We start from the raw sequence: 9,513 nt of genomic DNA, 5'->3' as shown, positions 1-9,513 counted from the left end.
ACACTTATTTCTATCTCATTATCTGTAGCCGCTTTATCCTGTTCTACAGGGTCGCAGGCAAGCTGGAGCCTATCCCAGCTGACTACGGGCGAAAGGCGGGGTACACCCTGGACAAGTCGCCAGGTCATCACAGGGCTGACACATAGACACAGACAACCATTCACACTCACATTCACACCTACGCTCAATTTATACCCTGTCCACACTAGGGATTTTGTACCGATACGAAACTACTTTCGTACCGCAACACCTGTCCACACTAGCAACTATACCGGTACTGTAGCGGTATAACTGTATCGGTACAAAACCCACAAATGTATGGGTTTCGTACCGGTACAGTATCGGTACTGTAGCACTTCACATAGTGTGGACAGATGAAGCGGTTCTGTATCGATACAAATATAATGCGCATGCGCAAAGTCACACACCTCAATCGATGTCTTCGCTGAATAAAATAGTGAAGAACAGAGATTCGTTTGTTTCTTTCTTTCTCAACTGCCTCGCGCGTTTTATACGATTCGACTGAATAAATGACCACCAGAAATACAGACTGTACATTGACAACAAAAAGCACACACACGTTGTTTCATCTGCCATATTCTCGGAAGGAAGTTACTCGGTAACCACGGAAACATTTTGCGCACGCGCGTTTCAACTATCGTGAAAGAAAACCGCAAACATTTCTCGCTAGTGTGGACAGATGCACTAAACTGTACCGGTATACTTTGTATCGATACAGTTATACCACCTTCGTACCGGTATAAGTGTGAACACAGCATTAGAGTCACCAGTTACCCTAACCTGCATGTCTTTGGACTGTGGGGGAAACCGGAGCACCCGGAGGAAACCCACACAGACACGGGGAGAACATGCAAACTCCGCACAGAAATGCCCTCGCTGGCTGCTGGGCTTGAACCCGGACCTTCTTGCTGTGAGGTGACAGCGCTAACCACTACACCACCGTGCCACGCTTATTTCTATTGTGGGCCATAAAATCAAGTGACAAAATGAAGGGAAAATATAAACTGCTCCCTGGGCGCTGTTAGCATGGCTGCCCACTGCTCTGGGTATGTGTGTGTGAGTTACATGTCGGTCCTGGGATCGAGATCCTGACCTGTTCTGCTCCTCGGACCTGCCTGATCCGTCCTGGTGCCCTGTGTCTGGTTGGAGTCTCATCACATCGCTCCTGTGGAGGACGGCTCCATATGGACAGTTGAAAGTTACACCTGGAGGACGCTCCGGACACTTACAGTAATGCTTTTATGGCTGAGGACTACAGTTGACTTGCTAACTTTAGGACTGCAGTTGTCATGAACAGTTTTGCTCTCAAGTTTCCGTCAGTGAAGAGTTTATAACATCAACGAAACTGACTTCATGTTAAAACTGTTAATGTTATAGTCATGTTGTCTGTTGTTGCCCAGGTGAGGATGGGTTCCCTTTTGAGTCTGGTTCCTCTCGAGGTTTCTTCCTCATATTGTCTGAGGGAGTTTTTCCTTGCCACCGTCGCCACAGGCTTGCTCATTGGGGATAGATTAGGGATAAAATTAGCTCATGTTTAAAGTCATTCAAATTCCGTAAAGCTGCTTTGTGACAATGTTTATTGTTAAAAACGCTATAGAAATAAACTTGACTTGTGCGCATGTGTGTGTTCATTGCTTCAAATGGGTTAAATGCAGAGAGGAATTTCACAAGTGTGTGATGAATAAAGTTGTCATCTCATCTCATTATCTGTAGCCGCTTTATCCTGTTCTACAGGGTCGCAGGTGAGCTGGAGCCTATCCCAGCTGACTACGGGCGAAAGGCGGGGTACACCCTGGACAAGTCGCCAGGTCATCACAGGGCTGACACATAGACACAGACAACCATTCACACTCACATTCACACCTACGGTCAATTTAGAGTCACCAGTTAACCTAACCTGCAGGTCTTTGGACTGTGGGGGAAACCGGAGCACCCGGAGGAAACCCACGCGGACACGGGGAGAACATGCAAACTCTGCACAGAAAGGCCCTCGCCGGCCACGGGGCTCGAACCCGGACCTTCTTGCTGTGAGGCGACAGCGCTAACTACTACACCACCGTGCCGCCCTGAATAAAGTTGTGCTTACTTAAAATTTAAATAAAGAAGAACATGGTAGGGTAACTGACGCAACGTTCAGAGGGTTTAAAATTAAACCATGTGGCTATTATAGAAATCCAATCCAATCCAGCTTTATTTATAAAGCACTTTAAAAACAACCAGAAGGTACCAAAGTGCTGTACATGATACAATAGAAAGAGCAAACTCAAACAAATGTATGATGACTTAAGGCCCGAAGGCCATCTTGGGCAACACAGAGTTTTTCCCAGATCCATCCATTATCTCTAGCGGCTTTATCCTGTCCTACAGGGTCGCAGGCAAGCTGGAGCCTATCCCAGCTGACTACGGGCGAAAGGCGGGGTACACCCTGGACAAGTCGCCAGGTCATCACAGGGCTGACACATAGACACAGACAACCATTCACACCTACGGTCAATTTAGAGTCACCAGTTAACCTAACCTGCATGTCTTTGGACTGTGGGGGAAACCGGAGCACCCGGAGGAAACCCACGCGGACACGGGGAGAACATGCAAACTCCACACAGAAAGGCCCTCGGCCGCTGGGCTCGAACCCGGAACTTCTTGCTCTGAGGCGACAGTGTTAACCACTACGCCACCGTTTTTCCCAGATATGAATAATTTATTTAGTGGCATGCAGATAACATCGGTAACTGACGCAATTTGGAGAATTCAACAACTGTGAACACACACAAGTACAAACGGCAATTTCTGCAAAACTTGTTGCAATTTTATTAACATTTTTTCCAACTTTGCTTTTAATACGCCATAGTATACATGTACAATAAAAGAAATAAACTATGAAAAATGTTTAGAACTGATAGTTGAGATCATGGAATGTACAGTAACTGACGCAACACTTTACAAATTTACATACGGTATGATTTGATGTAATTTGATTATTGGGTCCCCGTAGTGGAGCGATGCTCTGTGGGGTCGCCCTGCCTTTGTGGCGAAGCTTATAAATAAATGATGTACAGACAGAGGAGAAATGTGGTAATTTTCTCTTTCTTAGTCATAATATCAATCAGTGAACAAAGCTACTTGTTAGATCTAAAAGGCCCCAGAGCTGTCATAATTACTCAATGGCAGGGCTTTGAACCGGTTCAAGGAACGAAAACCGGGAACTTTTTCTATTTCACATGGAACAGAAACGAAACCAGAAACTTTATTATTTTTTATGTTCCGGAACAGAAACGCTTATTAAAAATAATGGTAACCGGTTAATACCGGTTTTTATTTCGTTCCTCAAAGTTTCCGTAGCCTACAAATAAAAAAGCCATTCTTATCCTGCACAAGTTTCTATGACCCGCTGGGGTTCACTTCCTGTGTGACGGTCGCTGACTGAATGGAGAGAGCGGGAAGGTGGACTACTATCACGTCTCCATGTGATAATAAGTGAATTACTGAGCGTCTAAGCAAAGAAGAGCCTGAACGTTGCAACCTCCCTATTGGCTGTTTGTAAAAATGTATCAGTTGTTGCCCTTCCCACGGGAATCATCGCGGGCTCGAGAGACGAGACCTGACGAGTTAGTTCGTTGGTAGCAGAACAAAATGTCTGGACACAAATCGGGTTTTCAGAAAAGGAAAGAAAATAAACGGAGGGTTGAAAATACAAAAAAGGAGGCAGAAAATGCAAAACGAGTTTTAAGGTAGGACAAATGGTTACTTTTCTGAGGCAGCCCGCCGTGGCTGCCTGCAGGCTTATTTATTATAGCCCATTTAGTTAAAATAGTTGATATAAAATGTTTATAGTTATAGTTATGTGATGGTTGTCCTGATTTAGACTGGTGTTTTTTTTGGGGGGGGGGGGGGGGGGGGGGTTGCGCGATGTTGCACCCGGGTCCAGATGAGGGCAGAACCGGCCCTGGCTACATTTCAGGTGTAGTTTGTTTTATGTATGTATGTACTTGCATAGATGTGTACTTGGTCTTCCAATATGGCGCCTAACAAAATCTCGCGGCGCGGTGACGTCATGCGGTAGCCCTCTATAGGGCCTGACTAGCCTTTGGTAACACACTAAACGAATTATCTTTCATTTTTGGCACTTTTTCTGTTTGTGTAGATGGGAAGACATACTGAGAATCCAAATTGCCAACATTTGAAATAATAATTGTTTTGAATTATTTCTTGTCTTATTTAATGAAGGTTGTAATAGAATTAGCCTACATTTGGCTTAAGCTGGATGAGACAGAGACATAATTTTATAGCCATTTGTTAAACAGCTGACAGGGAACGTAATTAACCGTTCCGGGAACGAAATTTTTTTGTTCTAACCGGTTCGGGAATGTCTGTTTAATGGTGGAACCCAAAACCGGAAACGTTAAAATTCCGTTTCTGTTCGGAACAAACCAATAGGAAAAAAATTCCGGTTCAAAGCCCTGCTCAATGGTATCAATTTTTTCATGGAAATGTAAAGAATAAGGTCCATTTGATATAAAACACAGTTTAACTTACCTGGTGAGCAGAGGTGGACAGTAACGAAGTACATTTACTTGAGTACTGTGCTTAAGTACACTTTTTGAGTATCTGTACTTTACTTGAGTATTATTTTTTTTGGAAACCTATGACTTTAACTTCACTACATTTGAAAAGAAAATATTGTACTTTTCACTCTTCTACATTTCTGTCAAGGTCCTCGTTAATCTGAAGCGGCTTTGAAAGTGGATGTGTTTTGTTTTCTTTTATAAAACGTGATTGTTTTTTTCGCAGGTGATACTGAGACAGCCGATCAGTAATCGCTAGGGTCACGTTTATAGACTGGATGAAATCAAGTTCAATTTCACACACTCATGGCCATACCTCGAACCCATGTTTCAGTTTTCAGAAAGGACTAAAGATTCGTTTCATTTTAAATGTTTGCTTTGTTTGTCGAAAACGAACCACATCACGGCCTTCAAAAACTCGCCATCCAACCCGCGGAAGCATATTGAGGTCTGTAAACGTTTTATTCCAAGAGAAAGCTTGCAACAAAGTTGTGTGTGCTTTTAGAGCTAGCGATAACATTGCAATAGCTATGCAGTCTGGTTCGTCAAATGACTTTCTATGGATTTGCCTGCCAAGTTGCCGTAGCCTTGTCCACGGCTAACGTTTAACTTGGACACTGTTAGTTACAGTAGCATGTAAAAATGGAGTTACGCTAACATTAGCATAATCTTGCCACATAAACAATGTCGCAATCTTTCTTTTCTAGTAACATTAGTGACCCAGTATGATTTCGAGTTTGAAAAGAGTTCAGGTGGAGCTTCAGCACTGCAGGTTCTACAAGTTAGTCAGAAAATCCAGTCCGTTGCTTCAGAGGCGTTAGGTTTTGTAAGCGTTGTGGCAATAATACAACGATGCGTTGACAGAAAATGTACTTTTACTACTTAAGTATTTTTAAAAGCAAGTACTTCAGTACTTTAACTTAAGTAAAAATTTAACTGGACAACTTTCACTTGTATCGGAGTAACATTTGACCAGTGGGATCTGTACTTTGACTTAAATAATGAAGTTGGGTACTTTGTCCACCTCTGCTGGTGAGGACTTTTGACAGCAGTTTGAGTGCTTCTTTGTGTCTGTTAGTTTTGGGTTTAAAGTGCATATCACGGGTAAATTCAGGAGCAAGATCAATGTAATTCTCCTATTTTATATTCAACTTTGGTCAAATATCTGTAACATTCTGCATTTTGTGCAATTTTTTTACCTTGCGCAATACCAGAAAAATTCAGTTGAAATCAAGCCATTTGAGGCGAATTGGTCCGCCTCTGAAAAAACTTGGCATTTGGATTTCCCGGGAAACATTGATTTTTGTGACTTCGCGTGCGGGACGCCTCCCTCTGAATCCTACGTCAGTGCTGGTTTGTTTATGAGAAAACGACCGTATTATTTACATCCCTGGTGTTGTCTCCGTCGTCTTCACTACTTGAATCAAATCCAAGCAGATGAAGCCCCAATTCTGACATCTCATTATATTCTTGATCCAAAGGTGAAGTAACATTGTGCTCAGGTGACAATTCCAAATTTCAATGCAAAATCGTTAACTGCTAAACTTGGTTTACACAGGCTGTGCACTGAAACCGTGCAAGCTCTCGCAGCCTGCTGGCGCTTCCGCAGGTGACGTCACAAATCTGGCTCCAGACTCCTTTGGGATTTTTCCAGACGTGTTTTGTTATTTTATTTTATTTTTTTCTGCTGTAGACAGATGGCCTTGTGCAAAATTACCCTTCTGGATGAGTGTGTAAAGGGACATACTTTCATATAAAAAAAACCGAAATTGGTCCAGGCTATGCACTTTAAAGTATGTGCTTGGATCTGCCAATTTCAAAATGGCCACCAGTCATGTGACATGAGTAATAACCCAATCAAATTTAACACCATATAAACAAAATGAATTTTCAGCCCTTGGGTTGACCATTTCGTGGAATTGCCCGGTGTATATATACATATTGATAATAAAGTTCAAAGTGTTTATTGTCATATGCACAGTAAGGACATGTCCTTTTGCTCAATGAAATTCTTAGGCCCTGTTTACATTATTTCGAATCAGCGGATCATCAGATTAACGTTTTTAAAACGATTCGCGTACACACACAAAATTTCTGTGCCCACAACAAAACCGTTCCCCGTGCACACAGCAACGCCAATACACGGATACGCTAATCACATGACTAATTAGACGGCACGTCACATGATCCCAGTGCATATCGGGCATGCGCAAGTCACTCACCACTTGCAAGCACAAAGTGTGTGAGAGATTGAGTGAGCGAGTGAACGAGAGAGAGTGAGCAAGAGAGTGTGAGAGAGAGAGAGAGAAAGAGAGAGCAAGTGAGCGAGAGAGTGTGAGAGAGCATAAGAATCAAAATTTGAAGTTCTTTATGGAAATCAGGGACGCCGTGTCATTGGGACTAAAGAGGAGAAGGTTTTTCAGCAGTCGCGTCACATGACCAACGTGGCATGACCAACGCCAGCGAATCAGGAAGGTGGATGTCACAGTGACGTTGTCCAATGACGACGTCAGCTAGAGCTCAGCACTGCGTATCCTCGTTCCTCAATGTTTACACAGCACCGGATCAGATACGTACTGGGTTGAATACGTGGGCCCTGGCGGATTCAAACTGTTCCGCCTGTGGAGTCGTTTCCCGGCGTTTTAATGTGCACGGACAGTGCATCCGCAACGACAACGATACGGATACGGTCTAATGTAAACACCACCTTAGTTTGCTGTCCACCATGAACGCCAAATAAATAAATAATACAAAGTAAAGGCAATGTAGTGCAAAATAAAAGAAAAAAAACACCCCAAAAAACCATTATAGCATAAAATAAAGGTAAATGTAGTGCAAAATAGGCAGTATGATATAAAAATAAGGCAATGATCGGATGTAGCAGCAAAAAATATAAATAAATAAAAAGGGCAGTAATGTGCAAATATGTGCAAGGGAGGCAGTCCATGGTTATAGACTCCTGTCAGCTGTTCAGGAATCTGATGGCGGTGGGAAAGAAAGAGTTCTTCTGTCGGACAGTCTTACATTTCACACTTCTGTACCTCCGGCCTGAGGGTAGAAGTGTGAACAGTCCGTGCTGGGGGTGGGTGGGGTCTTTGAGGATGGAGGCAGCTCTCCTGTGGACTCTGCGGTGGTAGATGCTCTGCAGAGAGGGCAGTGGAGTTTTGGTGATCCTCTCAGCAGTCTTCACCACTCTCTGCAGGTGTTTGCGGCCCATAGCTGTAGCGCTGCCGTACCACACAGTGATACAGTTGGTCAGGATGCTCTCAATCACGCAGCTGTAGAAGTTGCTGAGGATCTTGCAAAACAAATTACACGAGTAGTATAAATAAATATGATAATATAAAAAGATAATACTGTACAAAAGTACTTAGTGCAAAATACAAGTAAACAAATACCTGTATCAAAATTAACAGGACAAAGACAATATAATAACAGAGGACTAGTTCGATTATAACATCATAAAAGGGTTGAGTTCTTCCTCTAAAAGCTGTTGAGATAAAAAGGTGTTTGGAAGACTGAGACCGGATATGACTAGGTAAACCATTCCAAAGGCAAGCACCAGTATGTGTGAAAGAGGACTGTCCAGAAGATCTAACAGAAGGGATAAACAGAGAGACGGGGCCTGAATGGGTATTACGGCGGGAAGAATTTGGAACAAAGGCAGATGTTGGATATTGCGGAGCGTTACCATGAATAATGTTGTGCATGTGATGTAATTTAAGCTGTTTGACTCGTAGGCTCACTGGCAACATCTTGACCTGCTCAAACTCAACATGACCTACCTGTATATGGGTCTGAGGAGAGGCACTGAGTAGATATCGAACTATTTTGTTCTGAGTTGTCTGCAGACGATCTTGCTTTTTCTTGGTAAGACCAGAGTACAGAGAACCAGGCAATTCAGAGTAAACATTCTTACTCTCTTATGCCGCTTTTCCACTACAAACACGGCTGAGTCGGGCTGAGTCGAGCTGAGCGGGGCTGTTGGAGTTGCATTTCGACTACAACCGTGCTGAACCGTGCTGGCTGGAAGTGGGTGGACACATTGGGTGGAGTTAGTGAAAGTGGGTGGACGTCACGTGATGTCGTTAAGCAGCGCAAACAGTGACATCAGTGAGCTTTTAAGCGGTAGTCTCACGACCTGAATAGTAAACAATAAACATGGAGTCGTTAGTGTTGCTGGTCTTGGTGCTGTGGCTTGTTGTCACCGACAACGCCAACAGATACTGGCAAGAGCGTATAGATGAGGCGAGGCGCATAAGGCTTCAGAAATTCTCGTAATTCGTAATTCTTCTTCTTCCGGGTTTACGGTGTTTACAGATCCCAGCATGCTTGCGGGGCGTGTGTGGGCATGTGAGGACACTCCTCCTCACCAATCAGTGCACAGGGGAGTATCTGCTCACGCCCCCAGCCTCACTTGGCTCGCTTTGGCTCGCTTCAGCCCCACTCCAAAACCGTGCGAGTTTTAGGGGCTAAGCAGGGCTGAAGCGAGCCGAGTCGTGCTGTTCTTTGGTAGTCGAAACGCGAGCCGTGTCGGGCTGAAGCGAGCTGAAGTGAGCTGAAAAAGGGTAGTGGAAAAGGGCCAATAGTATCTCATAAAAATAGTAATAACTAACCAATCATCATCATCATTAATAATATATTTTACAGTGGCATTCAAAAGTTTGAGCACCCTTACTGAAAATGTCTGTTACTGTGAATAGTTAAGTGAGCAGAAGCTGAACTGATCACCAAAAGGCATAAAGGTAAAGACGAGACATTTCTTTTCAGCGTTTTCTGCAAGATTTGTGTATTATTTTTGTTTTGGGGCGACACAGTGGTGTAGTGGTTAGCGCTGTCGCCTCACAGCAAGAAGGTCCTGGGTTCGAGCCCCGGGGCCGGCGAGGGCCTTTCTGTGCGGAGTTTGCATGTTCTCCCCGTGTCCGCGTGG

The sequence above is a fragment of the Neoarius graeffei genome, chromosome 5 (assembly GCF_027579695.1).
Source record: "Neoarius graeffei isolate fNeoGra1 chromosome 5, fNeoGra1.pri, whole genome shotgun sequence".
NCBI classification, from domain to species: Eukaryota; Metazoa; Chordata; class Actinopteri; order Siluriformes; family Ariidae; genus Neoarius; species Neoarius graeffei.
The sequence above is the reverse complement of the archived record's forward strand: the minus strand, read 5'-3'. Positions refer to the sequence as shown.